Here is a 22,881-nt window from a genome sequence, read left to right on the forward strand (position 1 = left end):
AGTCAAACTGCCTCTTATTTTCGTGAGTGTCCGAACTCCAGCTGTGCAGCCAGGTCCTCTGAACAATTGAGATTTTAACATGGTACTACACTATCAAAATTGCACTTCCCTTACATTTTTTCTGCTATGTGTCCATTAAAAAGTTTGATTGGCCTCTTGGTGCTTTTTAATACTGTTGTGTTAGGGATTTATCTTAACTACATCACAGAAGCATAACTGTAACTCTACTGTTGACCCTAAGTTAATTGGAAAATTCATTCTCTTACAATTCAACACTTTGTTCTTCAATATGATGCACCTGCATTTTCTACCTTCAAGCAAGTGCACTTTTACTGTGCCTTTAGAACGCGTTCAGCTCAATGCAGCCTTTAAAAATATAAGACTGGAACAGTTGCATTTATTATTTATAAGGTAAACTGCAAACCCTTATTAAAAACGTTCTGCAATGTAACTTCTCAAACTCTGCCATACAAGGCAACCAGCAATGGCAAGGATGTGTTACCATCTCCAACTCATTTAACATCTATCTAATATCTATTTACTAGTTTATCAAGAAAAGCCAGATCAAGAAGACTTCGCCAATTATTACCAATTTTGATTTCCTGATCAAATTCCTAGAATTCTCAAACTAACACTATTGATTATGACCTCAACTATTAAAGAAGGACTACCTCCACCTTGTCTAAGTAATTAGGCAATTATTGAAGCCTTTTTGTTATCACACTCTCTCACAATTTTTTTTCTACAAAAGTAAGCTATTCATTTCTACCAACTGCACATTAGTATTTTTTGTAACTAATTTTACAAAGAAACATGCATTACAAACAGTAAATATGAACCCATGAAGATACCTTCAGTAATGTTCCATTAAAACAAAAATGTTTCATTTTAAGAATCCAAAATTAGAGATCATAAACAGTTAATTATTAATATATTCAATAAGTCAGTCAAGAATGGGGAGAATATGGAACTCACTGTTTGTGGTTGAACCAAATACCATTACTGCATTCAGGAGAAGCTAACTTTTTTATTCACTCACAGAATGAGGGTGTCACTGGGTGGCCCAGCATTTACTGTGTTTCCCGAATCTCTAAGTAGAGTCAATCACATTGCTGTGGTCTGGTGTCACATGTAGGCCAGACCAAATAAGGACATTAAAGGACATTAGTGAACTAGAGGAGGTTTTCAGACAATTGATAATAGATTCATGGTCATTAAGTCGTAGAGATGTACAGCACAGAAACAGATTGTTCAGTCCAACTCATCCATGCCAACCAGATATCCTAAATTAATCTAGCCCCCTTTGCCAGCACTTGGCCCATATCTTTCTAAATCCTTTTTATTCATATACCCAGCTAAATGCTCTTTAAATGTTGTACTTGTACCAGCCTCCACCACTTCCACCGGCAGCTCATTCCATCCATACATCACCCTTTGTGTGAAAACATTGCCCTTTAGGTCCCTTTTAAATCTTTCCCTTCTCACCCTAAACCTATGCCCTTTAGTTCTGGACTCCTCCATCCTAGAGAAAAGACCTTGTGTATTTACTCTATCCATGCCCCTCATGATTTTATAAATCTCTATAAGGTCATTTCTCAGCCTCCGACACTCCAGGGAAAACAGCCCCAACCTATTCAGCCGTTCTCTGTAGCTCAAATCCTCATAATTTCAGATTTTTATTTAGGTTGAATTCAAATTCCACTATCTGCCACAGGATTCGAACCAGGTCCCCAGAACATACCCAAGTGTCTCGATTTACAATCCAGTGATAATACCACTAAACGTTCACCTCCCTGTAAACTATGCATGTGAAGGAGAAAGGCATAGAATACACAGTATTAAGACAAATTTAAAGTATTTGAATGTGCTAGAAATTTGAAATAAAGGCAATGGAAATGCTCAGTAGGTCAGGCAGCACCTGTGAAGTAAGCTCAAGAATATTAACAATCTAAGGAGTGCAGATGCTGGAGATCAGAGCTGAAAATGTGTTGCTTCAGGCTTATGCCTAAAACGTCGATTCTCATGTTCCTTGGATGCTGCATGACCTGCTGCGCTTTTCCAGCAACACATTTTCAGCTATTAACAATCTAAGTCAATTTGATATCAAATCAAACAAAATCAAACCCTGATGTTCCCCTCTTTTAAGCATTTCTACCATTTTATGTATATTTTAGAAAGATGTTTTGATGGGATTATGACTTAGAGGTGCTAGTGTTGACTGGGGTGAACAAAGTTAAAAAAAAATCACTCAACACCGGTTTTTCGCCCAACAGGTTTATTTGGAAGCACTAGCTTTCAGGGTGGCATTCCTTCATTAGGTGGTTGTCTGATGATGTAGCAGCTCTTTGAAAGTTAGTGCTTCCAAGTAAACCTGTTGGACTTTAACCCTATGTTCTGTAATTTGTAACTTTGATGGGATTAGGTGAAGTTTCTGTGGTACGTAAAAATCAGTGAGACCTGTTGGGCTGAATGGCCTATATCTGCGCTATAAATATACCTTTGAGGTATTCACCCTATCCGTTGCTAGGTGATTGCATCATTATCCTTAAAGATTGGGATTTTTTTTACCAAAAGCTTAATGGAAATTAGATTAGATTACTTACAGTGTGGAAACAGGCCCTTTGGCCCAACAAGTCCACACCGACCCGCCGAAGCGCAACCCACCCATACCCCTAACCTAACACTACAGGCAATTCACCTGACCCACACATCTTTGGACTGTGGGAGGAAACCGGAGCACCTGGAGGAAACCCACGCAGACACGGGGAGAACGTGCAAACTCCACACAGTCAGTCGCCTGAGTCAGGAATTGAACCCGGGTCTCAGGTGCTGTGAGGCAGCAGTGCTAACCACTGTGCCACCGTGCCGCCCACTAATTCTCGTGTTCAACATCCCAGATGCCTTTCCTCTCACCCACCATCTCATTCCATCCTCATAAACAGTCCCTAAAATGGTGGAAGAAAGCCGTTTTTTTTAACCTTCTTCGTGTACACCTGGGGTCAGGCCAGAAGACAAAACCTCAGAGGGACACGATGGGTGTGTTTAAACGGAGGCGGGGGGCGCGTTCTGGAAGGTATTTCGGTTGGGCACGTGGCGGAAGGGGCGGGATTACTGTGAAGAGTGGATAATGTCATTGATGTTTGTTGCAGAGTATTGTGTGATGTTTCTGCTGTGGGAGTGAGGTTTGGTTCTTTAAATTTTCCTTTTCTAAATATGAAAGTGGACGTGTTGTTTTAAACATTCCAAGGAATTACAGGATATTGTGCGGGCAAAACATGCTTTTATTTGAAAAGGGGCAAGCTTCTCGAGGTGGTTATACGAAACGTAGATTAAACCGTCGTTTTTGCTGGTTCGACGAAACTTTTCGGAGCCCGCATCTGTCTCTCAGAAGGGAGTCCAAGGATATCTTGAATTTTCTGACCTAACGTGGAAGAGAACCTGCCATTCTGGTCTCCTTTCACAAGTCGGAAAGCTGGTGCTATACTATAACTTGGCAGATTTATGCTAAACGGATGAATGCAGGTTGTTCCAATGAGAGCTATACATTGCATTGCCGCTGTTTCGTTTTAATGTGCATTTGGAATGTAGCTTCTGTGTACAGTTCTCATCGCCTTGCTATAGGAAGGATGTACTTAAATTGGTAAGGGTGCAGCCAAGATTTGTAGAACATAGCATCGTACAGGCTCTTTGCCCCACGATCAACCTAACCTACACAACCCTTAACTTATTTCCGTCATGTACTTGTCCGGTAGTCGCTTAAATGTCCTTAATGTCTCTGGTTCTATTACCGCTGCTGGCAGTGCATTCCATGCAGCCCCATAAAGAATCTACCTTTGATGTCTTCCCTATACCTTAAAATTATGACCCCTAGTGATAGTAATTTCTGCCCTGGGGAAGTCTCTGGCTATCTATCTATTCCTCTCATTACCTTGTACACACTATCAATTCACCTCTTTCTTCCTTCTCTCCAGTGTGAAAACTCTAACTCACTCAACCTCCCTTCAAAGGACAAGCCCTCCAATCCAGGCAGCATCCTGGTAAATCTCCTCTGCACCCTCTCTAAAGCATCTACATCCTATGATGATGTGACCAGAACAGGATCCAATATTCCAAGTGTACTCTAACCAGGGTTTTATAGAGCTGCAGCAAAAACTTGTGACTCTTAAACTCAATCCCTTGGCTAATGAAATCCAAAACACCATGTGCCTTAACAACCCAATCAACTTGAATGACAACTTTGAGGAATCTATGTACGTGGACCCTGAGATTCTGCTGTACTACCCTATTGCCAAGAATCTTGTGTTTAACAATGTATTTGGCCTTCAAATTCAACTTCTAAAATGAAACACTTTGCATTTATCCATGTTGAACTCCATCTGCCACTTCTCAGCTCAGTTATGCATTCTGTCAATGTCGTCTTGTAGCCTGCAACAGCCCTTGACACTATCTATAACACTACTGACCTTTGTGTCATTGGCAAACTTACGAACCCACCCTTCCACTTCTTCATCCAAGTCATTTATAAAAACTACAAAGAGCAGAGGCCCAAGAACAGATCCCACAATTCACCACTGGTCACTGACCTCCAAGCAGAATACTTTCCATCCACTGTCTTCATTTGGCTAGCTGATTCTGTATCCCGTACCTCCTAACTTTATGAATGAGCCTACTGTGGGGAACCTTATCAAATGCTGAAATCCATATACACCACATTCACTGCTCGACTGTCAACTTGTCTTAACATCCTCGAAGAACTCAAGACTTGTGAAACATCATTTGCCATGCTGACTATCTTTAATCAAACTACGTTTTTCCAAATAGTCATAAATTCTATCTCTCAGAATCCTTTCCAGTACCTTGCTTTCCACAGATGTAAGGCTGACTGGTCTGTGATTTCCTAGAAGTGTAGCATTTGTTTCCCTCCAATCATCTGGCACTGCTCCCATGGAGAGTGAGGATGCAGTGATCATCGCCAGAGGCACAGCAATCTCATTCCATGCTTCCCTTCCCGTAGTAACCTTTGATATATCTGGTCGGCTCTGGGGACGTATCTATCTTGATATTTCCCAGAATTTCCAGCACATCCACTTTCTTAATATCGATCTGTTAAAGCCTATTAACCTGGTCCACTGTGTTCTCACTATTAACCAGATCCCCCCCCTCTAGTGAATACTGAAGAAAAAAAACTCATTTAGGGCTTCCCTTCAGATTCCAGGCACAGGTTCCCTCCGCTATCTCTGATCGGCCCTGCCTTCTCTGATCATTCTCTTATTGTTCATGTACATGTAGAGCACATTTAGGTTTTCCTTAATCTCTCCACCCCACCCCCCTCTTTTGTTTCCACCCCCCCCCAAGGCTTTCTCGTGCCCCCTCCTAGCTCTCCTCAGTCCATTTTTGTTTTTTCCTAGCTTCCCTGTAATCCTCTAAAGCTGTGCCAGATCCTTGCTTCCTCAACCTTAAGTAAACTTTCTTCTTCCTCTTGACGAGAAGCTCCTCATCCAAGGATCCTTCATCTGACCAATTCTTGCCTGTCTCAATGGGCTAAAGTTATCCAGCACTTACAACAAGTGCTCCTTAAACAGTCTACGCACTTCAGTTGTGCATTTCCTGTAGAACAATTGTTCCCAATTCATTCTCCATGTCTAGTATAATTCCACCCCCCCCTCCCCCCAATTAAATATTTCCCACACTCTTCCTATCCCCTTCCATGGCAATTGTGGTCACTGTCACCAAAATGCTCTCCCATTGAGAGATTTGACACCTGTCTTCTCTAGTTACCTAGCACCAAATTCAATACGGCCTCCCCCCAGTCAGCCTATCTACAGATTCTGTCAGGAATCCTTCCCGGATACCTGACAAAATCAGCTCTATCCAGACTGTGTACACTATGGAAAACACGCAATAGAGTGACTACTCCTTTCGTGTTCCTGACTTCCACCCATACTGACTCAGTAGACAAACCCTTCTCAACAGACTCCTTTTCTGCAGTTGTGATGCACTCGCTATCAATGCTACTCCCCCTCTTCTTTTACCCCTGTTCTTTTTAAAGGTTTAAACCCTGGAACATCCAGCAGCCATTCCTGTCCCTGTGAAATCCATGTCTCCATTACGGCCACGGTGTTGTAGTTCCAAATACTGATCCATGCCCTAAGTTCATCACTCTTATTCCTGACTCTCCTTTTATTGAAACAGACACGCTTTAACCCATCCCTTTGCCCGATCAACTGTATATCCTGTATTCTATTTCTTCCCATTCAACAATTGCCCTCTCCTCTGATCTGTAGTCTGGTTCCCATCCCCCTACCAAACTGGTTTAAACCTTCCCGATGTACTCTAGCAAATCTCCTGCCCAGGACTTTCGTGCCCCTCCAGCTTAAGTGCAACCCATCCTTCAGGTACAGGTTCCACCTTCCCCAAAGGTACATCAATGATCTCCATATTTGAAGCCCTTCTTCCTATGCCAGCCTGATAACCACATATTTAGCTGCACTCGCTCCCTGTTCCTCACCTTGCTTGCACATGACACTGGTATTAATCCTGAGATTACTACTCTGCTTGTCCTGCTTTTGAGCTTCCTCACTAACTCCCTGAAATCACTTTTTAGATCCTCCTCCCTCTTCCTGGCTATGTCATTGGCACTAATGTGCACCACAATTTCTGGCTGTTCACCCTCTCCCTTCAGGATCTTGTAGATTCAATCAGATACATCCAGGACTGTGGCTCCATCCAGTTTCCTAATGTGAGGAGCTGGAGTTGGATGCACTTCCCACAGATTAAGTCAGTGGGGACACTAGTGGTGACTCTTACCTACCACATCCTACAGGAGGAGCATGCAACTACCCTAATATCTGTTCCCAGTGTTCTGAATTCTCAAAGAAACTATTGAGGACAAAATAACTAGTAACCTTGCCAATTTTGGTGCACAGAACCTTTTTTGGTTAGGAAAAGAGGAAGGGTGGGAGACATAGCCTAATTAGTGTTTTGGGTAAAGCAGCCCACAAATACATTATCTCACTTACTTAGCAGTCCTGTGTCTGCTCCTGCTCAGTGTGCGCTCTTGCCTAATCACAGAAGTTATTAAAGAATTAATTTACCTTTCCAGCAGCTCCCGGTCCTTGGTCTCACTACTACTGATGCTGCTGCAAAAATGAAGGCCACTGGAGAGTTCAAGTTATAAAGAGGGCTGGAAAAGCTGGGACCTCTTTCACAAGTTGAGGGGTGACCTTGTAGAGGTTTATAAAATTGTACATAAGGTGACTAACCAAGGTCTTTTCCCTGAGATAGGGAAGTCTAAAACTAGAGGGCATGGGTTTAAAGTGAGATGGAAAAGATTTAAAAAGGAAACAAGGGGCAACATTTTTTACGCAGAGGGTGGAATGTATGTGGAATGAAAATACAATAGGAAATGGTAAAGGTGAGTACAATTACAACATTTAAGACATTTTGGACAGGTATTTGGATAGGAAATGTTTAGAGGGAAGTGAGCCAAATGGAACTCATTCAGTTTTGGGAACCTGGTTGGTGTGGATGTGTTAGGATGAAGAGCATGTTTCATGTTGTAAACCTTCAAATCCTGCCTGCTTTGTCAATGCCCTTTGAGAAAGGAAAACTGCAACCTGAATTTCCATGAAAAAAAAGTGTGGATGCTGAAACAAAAATTGCTGGAGAAACTCAGGTCTGGCAGTATGTGTAGCTGGGGTAGGTAAAAGACATACATGTTCAGTTTCTAAAGTTATTGAATTCAATTCACTATTGAATCCTGAAGGCTGCAGAGGAAGGGTTCCTCAAGGTTTTCATCTCATCTGAAGAACCCCCACCCCACCCCCCATCCCATCTCGAAAACCTCCAACCTCTTTCTCCCAACTACATACAGCCCACTTCGACTTTCTACCCCAAATCCTCAAACCAGACTGCCCAGGCAGACCTATTGTTCCTGCCCCTCAGAGCTTATCTCATCCTACCTTGACTCAATATTTTTTCTCCCTTCATCCAATCCCGCCCTGCTCAATTCTGCAAATTTTCTGACTCTTTGCATCAGTTTCAGAATTTCCAGCTCACAGCTCCAATGTCCTTCTCTTCACCATGGAAGTGCAATCCCATTTTTTTGTCCATCTCCCAATGGGATGATTTTGAGCTCTCCACATAATCATGGAAAGAAAGCCTGAACAGTCCCATCCACCACTATCTTTCTCCACTTAGCTGAGCTTGTCCTAACTTTGAAGAACTTCTCCTCCTTTTAACTCCTTTTTTTTCTTGGTTTAAGTTGTTGCAACGTTTTGGAACTTTGAGCAAGGTGGGGAAGATCTCAAAACAATGGCACTTTGCCTGTCTTCCTCCTTTTCAAAGGTAATGACCACATGAGCAGTGACTCAAATGGAGAAAGAAACCTATACTGCTGTCTGATCCAGCAGTAATCTGCACAGCTGCTTCCTTTGCTGACTGGTTTCAAGTATCTCTGGCCATCAGAGTTTGTTCTAAAAATTGTGAAACTCGCAGCTAACATTGGAGAAACCTGTGTGGGTGCTCACAGCACAAGAGCATGTAAAAGTGGAACGTTACTTTTTCTTCTGTAAATCTACAATAGTGTGTAGAGTTTTTTGTGTAGTGTCATAGAGATATATCTCTTGATAAAACTTTAAAAGTATAAAAACGCAGATACTAAGCTAGCCTGGAGCACTAAGTTTGTGCTGTTTTCTGGGTCTGTTGATAAGATACAAAGATGACCTTTAATAGTGATGTGCTTTTCCTGTCACGTGGGAGGTTCGGGAGAGTTTCCATGTTACTAATTATGCCTGCAGGAGGTGTGTATGGTTGCGGATCTTATCAGATAGCATGGATCAATTGGAGTAGTAATTAGAGGCAATGAGGAATTTACAAGAGCTAGGGGGTGTGATGGATGGATTGCAAGGAGGGAGATAGTGAGGTAGATGGGTGACTTCTGGGAAAGGTAGGAAAGGGAGGCAGGTAGTGCAGGAGTTTCCTGTGGTGCAGGGGAGAAGGATTCATATTTTCGGATCATTGGAATATCTTCTGGGGTAGAAGTGAACTGTATAAGAAAGACATTGCACATGAATTGGAAGGGACGGGATCAAGCCAAGGTGACAATAGTGAGGAAAGATCAGTCTGACACTGGTACAGTTGGGGAAAAGGAGTACATCCAAACAGGCAGGAATAAAGTTGAACGAGCTTGGACTGATAAATTAAACTGCATTTATTTCAATGCACGAGGCCTAATAGGCAAGGCAGATGAACTCGGGAATGGTTAGGAACTTGGGACTGGGATATCATAGCAATTGCAGAGACATTGCTCAGGGCTGGGAGCTTAATGTTCCAGGGTACAGATGCTATAGGAAGATTTAAAAAGGGAGGGCAAGAGAGGAGGGGAAGTGGTGTTTTTGATTAGATATAAACATTTTGGTTGTATTCCAGGAAGTACTTGGGTGGAACTGAAATAAGAAAGCGATCATCTTATTGGGATTGTACGATAGATACCCCCCACACTAAACTGAATATCACCCCCGCCTCCAAAATACTCAGCAGGAAATTGAGAAAAAAAGTTAGAAATCTGTTATCTGTAGGTATAACAGGGTGGTTATGGTAGGGGATTTTTAACTTTCCAAACGTTGACTGACATTATAGTGTTAAGGGCTTGAATGGAGAGGAATTGTGCATAAAGTTTTTTTTTTCTGATTCAGTATGTGAATGTACCTACTTGAGAAGGTGCAAACCTTGACCTACTCTTGGGAAATAAGGCAAGGCAAGTGACTGAGGTGTCAGTGGGGGAGCACTTTGGGGCAGTGACCATAATTCTATTAGATTTAAAATAGTGATGGAAAAGGATCTAAAAGTTGAAGTTCTAATTTGGAGGAAGACCAATTTTTGACAATCTTAGACAAGAACTTTCATAAGTTGATTTTAGGGGTTGATGTTTGCAGGTAAAAGGATGGCTGGAAAATGGAAAGCTTTCAAAAATTAGAGTCCAAAGACACTTCCTGTTAGGATGAAGGGTATGGTTGGTAGATGGAGCAAATGCTGCATGCCTAGAGAAATTGAGGGTTTGGTCAAGAATAAGAAGGAAGCATATGTCAGGTATGGACAGCAGAGATTGAGTGAACGTGATCAATATTGACTTCAGTAAGGATTTTGGCAAGATTTTTCCCCCATGGTTGATATGTTACCTAAGGTAGATCTCCTGGAATAGAAGGAGAATGAGTCTTTGTATACAAACTGGCTCGAAGGTAGAAGACAGAGGGTGATGATGGCTTGTTGTTTAGACTGGAGGCTTGTGATCAGTGGTGTGCCTCATGATCAGTGCTGGGTCCACTGCTGATTTCGATATGAACATTGGATGTATGGCTAGTAAGTTTGCAGATGACATCAAAATTATGATGTAGTGAACAGCAAAGAGGATTACTTCAGAGGACAATGGGATCTTGGTCAGATGGTTCAAATGCTGGCAAATGGGACTAGATTAATTTAGGATATCTGGTTAGCATGGACAAGTTGGACCAAGGATCTGTTTCCGTAACATCTCTGTTCCCATTTCTGGGGATACACTGGCCACTGGGGATATCCACTAGAAATACTGACTCCCACAGTTACCTGAACTATACATCCTCACACCATGCTTTCTGTAAAGACTCCATTTATTCTCCTAGTTCAACAGCTGCATCACATCTGTTCCTATGATACCACCTTCCACAGGAGTGACTCAGAAATGTCCACCTTTTTCCTCAACTAAGGATTTCCCACCACTATGGTTGATAGGACTTCTAGCTGTGTCCGACCCATTGCCTCTTTTTTTTTCTGCATTCACCCCTTCTCTTCCTTCCCATAACACTGATAGAATCTCCCTGGACTTTATTTTCAATCCCACTAGCATCTGCATCCTAAGTATCATAGCTGCCATTTCTGCCATGTCAAGGTGCCATCACCAGACATTCCTTCCTTATGTCACCCTTTGCAGGACTGTGCCCTCTGGGGTGCTCTGATTCACTCCTCCACTCCCAATACCACGTCGCACTCCACAGAACCTTCTGATGCAATCAGAGAAGGTGCAACACGTGTTTGACGTCCCCAATATCCAAGGTTCCAGACACATTCTAAGTAGCAATTTACTCACCCTTCACTTGATCGAGTCCGTTGTATTCACTGATCACATTGTGGTCTCCTCTGTATTTGGAACATGAAACATGTACTGGGTAACACTTCTTGAGGCTCAGCACAAACGAAGAGCAGCATCTCATTTCCCACTTGTGGATCTTACAGCCTTCAGGACTTTCTAAATAATAGAATCTGTACACCACCTTCTATGTCCTATCCCGGGCCCTGTCATGACAAGGAGAAAGGGCCTATGCCCGAAACGTCGAATTTCCTGTTCCTTGGATGCTGCCTGACCTGCTGCGCTTTTCCAGCAACACATTTTCAGCCCTGTCATGACAAGGGTTGTTTTCAGTACAGCCAACCCATTTTCACCTACTTGTGGTCCCCATGATCAGCTTTTCTTTCTCCCTGGTATAACGTAATTGGTTCTGTCTCCATGGGTTCCATTTCTGCCTATTCACTCACTCCTCCCAACCCACACTCTGGCTTTGGTGTATATATACCACCTTTTCCTAACTGTTATCAGGTCCAAATAACGGTCACTGGACTCAATGTTAACTCCACTTTCTCTTCACAGATGCCGTCAGACCTGAATTTTCCAGCAATTTCTGTTTTGACCCAGATTTCTATTCAGGCCATCACATGCTTCCAGTTCGAACACTACAGTTCACTCTTAACATATTCCCAACAAATTATTATTTTCTTGAAAGCCTGCTTCAATAGCTGGTCCTCCCAGAAGTACAGGGGTATTAATAAGGATGTTGTCTACAATTTTTCTACAGTTCTAGTATAGTCTCAGCTTTGGCAATCAATCTTGGCAAATAAAGGAAATTATTTCTTTTATCCCTTCCTACTGTACCTGTCCAGCTGTTATTTGGGATAAGTGAAAGCTGTCATTTAGAGAATCATTGCCATCTTTCCCATGAGAGACAGATGACCTATGGTGAGTTCAAGCTGAAGGACACCATATCCCAGGCAATAGGCAAGTTTAGGCAGGCAGAGCCTTCATGGTAACGTTAACCAGAGCAGGGATTAAATTGTTGTTAGTGTCATACTCCTCACAAACTAGCCATCCACCCAGCTGAACTATCAGATATATGAATGTACATTGAGCAGTTTAAATGCTTTAAGTATAGCATGATATGAATGAAGGGGTTGACTTTAGTTTGGGTAGAAACATAGGTAGAAATGTGAGTGGTCAAATGTAGCTGTCACTGATGTGTTAGTGAATTGTCACTAATAAAATTCAAAGAACAGATTTCAGCTGTTGGTTCTATTCTCCAAAAGTAAACCTTTTTTGTGTAGCAATCTCTTTGATATGAATATGGAGGTGGAATGGGACTGATTATAGTGCTCCAAGAGACCTGGCATGGATTCTGGGCTGAATGGTCACCTGAGCTGTCATGACTATAAACCCTAAAATCACTGCAAAATAACTAATTTGTATTATTCCCTGAAATTATCTAAACATCAGATGTCTAATTTTAAAAGTATGACTTGGAAAATGTTCTATAAATGGTAGCTTTTAAGTGATATGTAAGGCTGTTGTTGCATGGTGGTAGTGTCCCTACCTCTAAATCAGGAGGCTAGGGTTTAGGTCTCTCTGCTTTGGGGGTGCATAATACCATCTCTGAACAGGTTAATTTAGAAAATATGTTTGAAGTGGTAATAACTTTCATGACATAGAAATACAGGAAGGTTAATTACTGTTGTTTTCTTAACTATTTTAAATTCATTGGAACATTAAAATTTCTGTGCAGCAGATTTAAGGCATCTACACTGAGATACTTTGTTTGATACCTTTTTTTGCAGTGCATCAAGTAATAGGAAAGCTACATGCAGAGACTTTTTCAAGTCACAAAAAGAAGTACTTGCACTATTATCTATTACTTGATTCTTTGCTAGAACAAACTAAAGCTAATAGTTAAGTACAGATATGGAATAAACCTGTGTGTGTGTGTGTACAGTTCCCTGAAGCTGACAGGGCAAGTAGTTAGTAATGAAGACATAAAAGTTTCTTTCTTTTTTAGCTTAGATACATAATATATTGAGCAGGTTGATTACTTTAGAACTGCATAAAATCCAGGAATAGTTCTAGTCATAGGATGGGAGGGATGTGAAACAAAAACAAATTACTGGAGAAACTCCACTATATGTAGAGAGAAAGTGGAGTTAAAATTTCAGGTCCAGTGACCCTTCAGAAATGGGCTGTGTTTAAGATGTTAGGGTTACCTCACATTACAACAGGATCTGAACCAGATGAGCCAAAGGGCTGAGAAGTGGCAGATCGAGTTTAATTCAGATAAATGCGAGGTGCTGCATTTTGGGAAAGCAAATCTTAGCAGGACTTGTACACTTAATAGTAAGGACATATTCGCTCATACACTTAATTGCAGTGTATGAGTGAATATGTCCTTAGTGAGGTCAATAATCAAGTAACATTACTAAATAAGGGGGAAAAATTCAGCATATAATGCATACTGACAATAGCAATAGAAATCAGGAAGAGAATGTCAAATGCAGGAGCAAGGCTGAGGCTAGAATAAGGAAGGCTGAGGAAGCATGAGCAAAGGATGGTAGGCTACATGAAAAGAAACTGTAAAAAGAAACAGTAAAATGATCTTCAATCATATTAACAGAAAAAAAAATGTGAAACATAGAGAGGGACCCATAAGGAATATGCAGACTAAGCTGTTCACTAAAGCAAGGGAAATGGTAGAGTACTGAATGAATATTTTGTTTCTGTCTTCACTAAATTAGAAGATGGTGACAAAGGCCTAGTTGAAAATGTGGGCGTTGAACAGCTGAGCAGTATAGTGATAGATGAAGAGGTGATTAAAAGGCTGGCAGCAATCTAGGTAAAGAAGTCACCAGCTCCAGATGGGGTGCATCCTAGATTGCTGAGAGGGGTAAGGAAGCAAATTGCAGAGCCATTGACAGGAAATTTTCAGGCCTCTTTGAACACAGTATTGCTCCCTTGGGACTGAATGACTACAACTGTGACACCTTTTTTTAAGGAAGGGTCAAAGCATAACCCCGGTAACTACTGACCAGTCTGCTTGAGAAAAATAGAGGGAAAACTGGAGGCCATAATACAGGATAAGGTAACTTTTTTTCTCCCAATGTATATTTAATACTAGACAGTCAACTTGGATTTGTCAAGGGCATGCCATGAGTAACAAATTTTAATTGAGTTCTTTGAGGTGCCACAGGCAGTGGTTGAGGTTAGTGCTGTGCATGTTGTGTGTTTGGACATTCAACATTTTTGATATGGTGTTGCATGGCAGGTTGGTTAGCAAATCATAAATGTTTGTTTGGGATTGATTGGTCCTTGGCAGAATTAATTAGAATAGAATCCATACAATGTGGAAACTGGCCGTTTGGCCCAACAAGTTCACATCAATTTTCCAAAGGCCATTTGACTGAGACCCAGACCCCCTACCCTATCCCTGTAACACGGACACTCCGAGGCTGGAATTGAACTGAGTCCCTGGTGCTGTGAGGCAGCAGTGGTGGCCACTGAGCCATTGTGCTGCCCCAGAAATTAGGGGCTTGTCTGAGATCTGCCTACATTACTCTGCAGACTCTGTCATCCTCATCACTTGATTTCAGACCTACTTTTGTGCCTTTCACAAATTTGTCTATAGTACATAACTGTGTGGCCCCAGCACTGGTCCCTGTCACACACTCCACTAGTTACTTCTTCCAAATCTGAAAAGGACCCATTCATCCCAACTTTGTTTCCAGTTAACCAAACCCTGATCCACGCTAATAGGTTATCCCCAAAACTCAGGTCCTAAGATGTTCCAAATTCCATTTGATTCATTGGATACCAGGATTACACTTGGAGGGCATGTGTATTATGGGAACAATTTCCACGATTATTTGGGTGCTCAAGATTCGAAATAAATTTGCAAGAAAGAATAAAGACATGAGTTGTACAATGGTTCTTTCCACATCTGGGAATTTGATTCAAATCCAGCAAATACCAATTAGGGAAGTCTTCTCTGTCTGCAGAGGTTGTGTGGGAAACTAGCTCCAACTGATCATAAAAATGAATATGAAATTATTTAGTATTTAGTGTAAGTTAACAATTTCACTGATACAGATCAGAGATTGCTGTTACAGGAAACCAATAATTCTGCTGTAGTTGGGAGCTCTCTAAACATATACAAAGCTGAAGATTCTTTTATGTTCATTCAACCCATCCAAAATTGAGGGATTAAAGAAAATGTATTCTCGATTATTTCATTGATATAATGATTTTGTTACAAAGCTTCTGTTTTTAAATCCGATTAATGTCTTCACAGAAGACGATGGAAGTGCAGTGTTTAAAAAGGACTGAGTCAACATGCCTTCATCAAGGGGTAATCATGCCTGACAAATCTGTTAGAATTCTTTGAGGATGTAACAAGCAAGTTAGAGAGACAGTTGGGCAAGATCTATTTGGTTTCCAGGAGGCCTTTGACAAGATGGCCTGCTAAATAAGATAGGAGCCCGTGGTGTTGAGGGCAAGGTACTGACATGGGTAGAAGATTGACTAACACAAGGCAGAATGGGGATAAAGAATCCTTTTTCAGGATAGCAGCCGGTGACTCGTGGAGTTCCACAAAGTTCGTGTTGGAACTATGACTATTTATGTTATATAATAATGATCTGGATGATGGAACTGAGGGCATTGTTGCTACATTGCAGATGACACAAACATAGCAGGAGAGACGTTGGAAACATGTAGATAGGCATTTTGCAGATTAGAGACTAGTTCTAAGTGGCCTGGGGATCACTGTTTTGACCCTTTTACTATTTGAGTTATATAAACTATTTGGAGATGGGTATTGAGGGCAAAGTTTCCAAATTTGCACACAATACTAAGTTAGGCAGAACAGTGAATTGTGAGGATGACACTGAGTGACTTCAGAGTGACAAGTTAGCCAAATGGACATTCACTTGGCAGATGAAATTCGATGCTGAGAAATGTGAAGAAATGCATTTTGGTCGAAGAAACAGACAATATGGGCTCAATGGTACAATTTTAAGGGGTGTACAGGAGCAGAGAGGATTCACATGAATGATTCTCTGAAGGTGGCCAGGCAAGGTGAAGCAGTTAAGAAACCTTATTAGATCCCTGGGTTTATAAAATAGAGTATAAAAGCAAGGATATGATGCTACACCTCTACAAATCATTGGTCAGACTGTATTTGGAGTATTGTGTTCAGTTCTCAGTAGCTTATTTAAGGAAGGATGTTAAAGCCCTAGAGAAGGTTCAGGTGAGGTTACTAGAATGATTATCAGGAATTGGAAACTGTAGATCCAAGGAAAGGTTAGAAAGTGGATTTTATTTCAATTCCATTCCCTCCAGTGTAGAAACAGGCCCTTCGGCCCAACCAGTCCACACTGACCCTCCGAAGAGTAACCCACCCAGACCTGTTTCCCTCTGGCTAATGCCCCTAACATTATGGGCAATTTAGCATAGTCAATTCACCTGACCAACACGTCCTTGGACTTGGGAGGAAACCAGAGAAAATCCACGCAGACACTGGGAGAATGTACAAACCCCACACAGATAATTGCCCGAGGCTGGAATCTAACCTGGGTCCCTGGTGCTGAGGCAGCAGTGCTAACCACTGAGCTACTGTGCTGCTCTTTTGGAGCAGAGAAGATTTAGGAGGTGATCTTGTTGAGATATTCAAAGCTATGAACAATTTTTGACAGTATAAAGAAGGATATTCTGTTTCCACTAGTTGGTACGACTGTAGTTATGGATCACAGTTACAACATTCAGCAAGCGAGCTAGGAGTGATATGAGGAATTTCTTTACTCGAACTTGTTAGGATTTGGAATATGCTACTTGGGAGGGTGATTGAAGTGGATTCCATTGGAGGTTTCAAAAGAACTAGAAACCGATTTGCAAGTGATTAATTTAGTTGGCAAAAGAGTTGGCTTCGGAAAATGGGGCTAGCTGGGTAACTCTTTTGGAACCTTGTCCAGACATGATGGGTTGAATAGCCTTCTGTGCTGTAACCTTTCATAAATGTACTTTGATTAGGTTGGTGCACAGTTTAGCACTGGTAATTTCCCAGTAAACCTGCAAGCAAGAGCTGTAACGTAGTCACCAACAAATAAAGTTTAATGAATTTTATTATCAAGATGTGCAGTAAAATTTTGAAAGAACATTATTGGTCCATCAAGTCCATTTTTAATCTCACAATAATTTCCTTACTGAACTTCTGCAGTTATATACAGTTAAAAGTTCAGTATTTTTTTAAAAAAAGCTTTATCCTGTTCTGAGCTTAATATAACTTGCACAATGCTTTCTGTAATGTACCATACAGATAATTTGAGTTAAACATAGCAAATGACTTGCATTTAACCATTTAATTCCTATATCCCTGCTGATTACTGTTTTGCAATTTTCTTTTCTCAAAAATACTCTTTAGAACTTTAGAACGTAGAACATTACAGTGCTGTACAGGACCTTTGGCTCCACAGGTCAGCGCAACATCAAGGGCCAATATGAAGCCCATCTAACCTACACTATTCGATTTTCATCCAGATGTCTATCCAATTGACCATTTAAATGTCCTTAAAGTTGGCGAGTCTATTACTGTTGCAGGCAGGGCATTCCACACCCTCTACTACTGAGTAAAGAAACTACCTCTGACATCTGTCCAATATCTATCCCCCCTCAATTTAAAGCAATGTCCCCTCGTGCTACTCATCATCTTCTGAGGAAAAGAGGCTCTCACTGTTCACCTTATCTAACCCTCTGATTATCTTATTTCTCAATTAAGTCACCACTCAACCTTCAAGGATCTATGTACGTGGATACAGATCTCTCTGCTTATTTACACTACCAGGAATCTTATTAGCCCAGTACAGTATTCCTGTTGCTTCTTCCAGAGAATCACCTCACACTTTTCCACATTAAACTCCATTTGCCACCTCTTAACCCAGCTCTGCAGGTTATCTCAGATCCTCTGAAACCTGCAACATCCCTCAGCGCTGTCATAGCTCCACCGACCTCCTTGTCCTCCACAAATTTACTATCCCACCCTTCTACGCCCTCGTCTTTGTCATTTATTAAAAATGACAAACAGCAGTGGACCCAAAACAGATCCTTGAGGTACACCACTAGTAACTGAACTTCAGGATGAACATTTTCCATCAACCACTACCCTCTGTCATCTTTCAGCTAGCCAATTTTTGGTCCAAACCGCTGAATCACCTTCAATCCCATGCCTCTATTTTGTGCAATTGCCTACTGTGGGGAACCTTATCAAATGCCTTACTGAAACCCATATACACCACATTAACCACTTATCCAATTGTTTGGTAACTATCTCAAAGAACTCTTAAGATTTGTGAGGCACGACCTAACCTTCTCAAAACAGTGTCAACTATCCCTAATCAACTTATTCCCCTCTAGATGTTGATAAATCCTATCTCTTATAACCTTTTCCAACACTTTACCCACAACACCCCTTCTTGATCCTCCAGTTTTCTGGCACTATTCCTGTAGACAATGACGACATAATGATCAAAGCCAAAGGCCCTGCAAAGTCCTTTCTGGCTTCCCAGAGAACTCTGGGATAAATCCCATTAGCCCAGGGGACTTAGCAATTCCGGAAAGTGTGGAAAATAGATAACACCTTGTCCTGATGAACCTCAATCCCATCTAGTCTGTAGCCTGTATCTCTGTATTCTCCTTGACAACATTGTCTTTTTCTTGTGTGAATGCTAACAAAAGATATTCATTTAGCGTTTTCCCCATCTCCTCTGACTTCACATGCAACTTTGCACTACTATCCTTGATTGGCTGTAATCTTTAGTCATTTTTTTATTCCTGATATACCTATAGAAGGCTTTAGGGTTTTATTTGATCCTACCTGCCAAAGATTTCTCATGTTCGACTCCTGGCTCTTCTTAGCTCTCTCTTAGCTCTTTACAGGTTAAGTTGTGACTCAAGCATCCTAACTGAATCTTCACATCTCATCCTAACATACGTTGCCGCCTTCCTCTTGAGAGATTCAACTTCTTTAACCATAGCTCCCTCACTCAATCACTTCCTCCCTGCTTGACGGGTACATACTTATCAGGGACACTCAGTATCTGTTCATTGAACAAGCTCTACGTTTCAATTGTGCCCATCACCTGTAGTTTCCTTCCCCATCCTATCATCCTAAATCTTGCCTAATCGCATCATAATTGCTTTTCCCTCAACGATCACTCTTTCCCTGCGTTATATACCTATCTGTTTCCATTGCTAAAGTAAACATAACTGAATTGTCACTATTGCCAAAGTGCTCACCTACCTCCAAATCTAACACCTGGCCAGGTTCATTACCCAGTACCAAGTCCAGTGTGGCCTCACCCCTTGTTGACTTGTCTACATATTGTCAGGAAACCATCCTGTCAACATTGGACAAAAACTGACCCATCTAAAGTACTTTAGTATTTCCAGTCAATATTTGGAAAGTTATAGTTCAAGTCCCCCATTACAAGTACTAAGTTACTCCCACTCTTATCCAGAATTATCTTTGCTATTCTTTCCTCTACATCTCTGGAACTATTCAGAGGCCTATAGAAAACTCCCAACAGGGTGACCTCTCCTTTCCTGTTTCTACTTCAGCCATAACTATCTTAGAAGATGAGTCCTGAAACGTTCTTTCTGCTACCATAATGCTGTCCTTGACTAACAGTGCCAGACCTCACTCTCTCTTACTATTTTCTCTGTCCTACTGAAACATCTATATTCCAGAACCTGCAACAACCATTCCTGTCCCTGCTCCATCCATGTCTCCGAAATAGCCACAACATCAAAATCCCAGGTACCGACCCATGCTGCCACTTCACCCGCTTTATTCCAGATGCTGCTGGCATTGAAGTAGATGCACTTCACCAGTAGGCAGGAAGTGGTTTGAACTCTTGCAACATTGATACCATATTTCTGACCTCACTACTCTCAACGTCCTGGACACTGGAACTACAATTTAGGTTTCCATCTCCCTGCTCAATTAGTTTAAACCCTCTTGAAAAGCATTAGCTAATTCCTCCCCAGGATATTGGGACCCCTCTGGTTCAGGTGTAGACCATCCTGTCTACCCCAGAATGAACTGCATATCTGCAGATACTACATATGACTCCAGACCTACAACAATGTAGTTGACTCTTAAATATGCAATGAGGGTTGGGCAATAAATGCTGGACAGTAATGCCCTCATCCCATGAATAATAACAATAATAACAAAAAAAAACCATCAGGAAAAGTAGACTGTTCAGTCCATATACTGCTCCTCTGTTCAATGAGACTGTGGTTGATCTGACGATCCTCAAATCTTCTTTACTGCCTATTCCCCATGACCTTTGATTACCTTAAATCCATCTGTCCCAGTCTTGAACATACTTAAAGATGCAGTCTCAGCAGTTTTCCATGGAAAAGAATTTCACACATTCAAAACCCTCTGAAGATATTCCTCCTCATTTTTGTCTTGAATGTGTGACCTCTTATTCTGAGATTATGCCCTCTGGTCCTAGACACTCCCATAAGGAGAAATTACCTTTCTACATCTACCCTGTCAAGTCCTTTTAAGAATCTTGTATGCTTCAAGAAGGCTCTATATATTTCAACAAGTACTGTCCAAATCTATTCTGACTAAACCAGAGATCTGACTTGGTGTATTCTAGGATGTTGTGAGAAGTTAGGGAGGAAATTATTAGGCCTCTAGCAGAAATAGTTGCATTATCTATAACTACAGGTGAGGTGTCAGAGGACAGGAGAGTGGTTTATGTTGTACCTTTTTTAAGAGGGGATGTAAGTAGAAGCCTGGGAACTACAGACCTGTGTGTGAACTTCAGTGGTAGGCAAGTAGTTGGAAGTGAATCTGAAAGCTAGAATTTACATGCATTTGGAGAAGCCAGGAAAGACTGGGAATAGTCAGTGTGGTTTTGTGCATGGGAAATGGTGTGTCTCAAACTTGATTGAGCTTTTTGAGGAAGTAACCAAGTAGCTTGAGGGCAGAGCAGTAGATGTTGTTTACTTTGGACTTTTTGGCCAGGTTCTGCATGGTTGATTAGTTAATAACATTAAATCACAAAGGATTCTGGATAAACTTGCCAATTGGATACAAGAATGGCTTAATGGCTGGAGACAGTGATGGTAGAGGGTTGTTTTTCAGTGCTGTTCTACAGGAATCAGTGCTGATTCCAATTTTATCATCTATATTCTCATCGAAATCACTTTAGCAAATTTGCATTTAACACCAAAATTGGTGATTTATAGTAGGTAGTGAGATTATAAAGATATCTTGATCAATTGTGTCAATGAGCTGACAGATGGAATTTACTTTGGGTAAATGCAAGGTATTGCATTTTGGTATAAAATAAACTAGGGCAGTACAATTGATGGTAGGGCCATAGATAGTGTTTTAAAACAACAGGGTTCCAGTACATAATTCTTTGAAATTTGTGTCACCGAGGGAGGTTAAGAAGGCATTTAGCATGTTGCCTTCATTGCAGACCTTTTGAGTATAGGGACAGTATGTTGAGGTTGAAAAGATATGGAGTACTGTTTCTAGTTCTGGTCACCCTGTTATAGGAAAAACTATATGAAGCTGGAGAAAGTTCAGAATAAATTTACCAGATGGCAAATCTCTTGTCAGGAATGGAGGGTTTGAGTTATGAGGCTGGATAGGCTGGGAATTCTTTTTTCATTGGAGTATGAGTTTGAGGGTTGGCCTTTTATAACAGTTTATCTACAGCCCTCATGATTTTAGAAGGTCAATGACAAGAGGGGGTACAGGACTAGTGGGCATATTTTAAGGTATTAGGAGAAAGTTTTTTTAACACTCAATGGTTCATGTGTGGAATGAACTGCCACAGGAAGTTGTGGATGCAGGTACAGTTACAACATTTTAAAATGGTATTTCGAATAATACATAAGTCTTTGTAGGGTTATGGGCCAAGCACAGGCAGGTTGGACTAGTTTCGTTTGGGATTATGGTCGGCATTGACTGGTTGAGCCAAAGGGTCGGTTTCTGTGCTGTTTTAACTCTTTGTAGTACTGTCCCTTTCCCTCCCCACCCCTCCCCCCACCCCAAAAAAATACATAGTTGGGGTAAATGGGTCTGAGTGGGTTCCTCCTTTTGACTTGTTGGGCTGAATGGCCTGTTTCCACACTGAAGGTATTCTATAATTCTCACCTTCCTGGGCATTACTCAAATGGCAATTCTTCACAAGTGAATCTAGACACTTGTGTGATTTTGATTCTGTACTCTAACCAATGACATTTTTTTATCTCATTGAAATCAGTGGTGGGGGTTGGGGGGGGGGGGGGGAAAAGAGTGTAAAAGCAGAGAATCTAGCATTAATGTTGGTAAACTATCCTCTTGGTAGAAAATATAGGTGAGTCATTCATCCTGCATTTGCATGTTATGAATGATGTCACTGCAAAATAGAAGCAAGAACACAGGGTACATTGTCCTTACTCAGCTCACTGATGTGAAAACTAATTATGCTACTTCTGCTGTGTAAGGTAATCAATATATTGCTATTCAGCAGTACTGTATTAATGTTGATGCCATTGGTGCGATGATTCTATGTCTGGTCTCTGCATCAATCATACAGCATGGAAACAGGCCCCTGGATCCAACTAGTCCACACTGACCATGTTCTCAAACCAAACTAATCCCACTTGCCTGCATTTGGCCCAACAACTTTGTCTTTTACATGTTTTAATCGTACCTGTATCCACCGCTTCCTCTGGCAGTTCATTCCACACAC

The 22,881-nt window shown here is 41.3% G+C and overlaps 1 long non-coding RNA gene across 3 annotated transcripts in view; it reads left to right on the forward strand.

The window, feature by feature from the left end:
* The first annotated feature begins 3,105 nt into the window (after positions 1–3,105).
* The window catches only part of LOC132815385 (uncharacterized), a 38,627-nt gene continuing 18,851 nt past the window's right edge, over positions 3,106–22,881 (forward strand). For all 3 annotated transcript variants that reach the window (XR_009644646.1, XR_009644644.1, XR_009644645.1), the window contains exon 1: positions 3,106–3,182. This is a non-coding gene — a long non-coding RNA (uncharacterized LOC132815385). The remainder of the gene's footprint in view (positions 3,183–22,881) is intronic.

Source organism: Hemiscyllium ocellatum, chromosome 4, assembly GCF_020745735.1.
Source record: "Hemiscyllium ocellatum isolate sHemOce1 chromosome 4, sHemOce1.pat.X.cur, whole genome shotgun sequence".
In the NCBI taxonomy this organism is placed as follows: Eukaryota; Metazoa; Chordata; class Chondrichthyes; order Orectolobiformes; family Hemiscylliidae; genus Hemiscyllium; species Hemiscyllium ocellatum.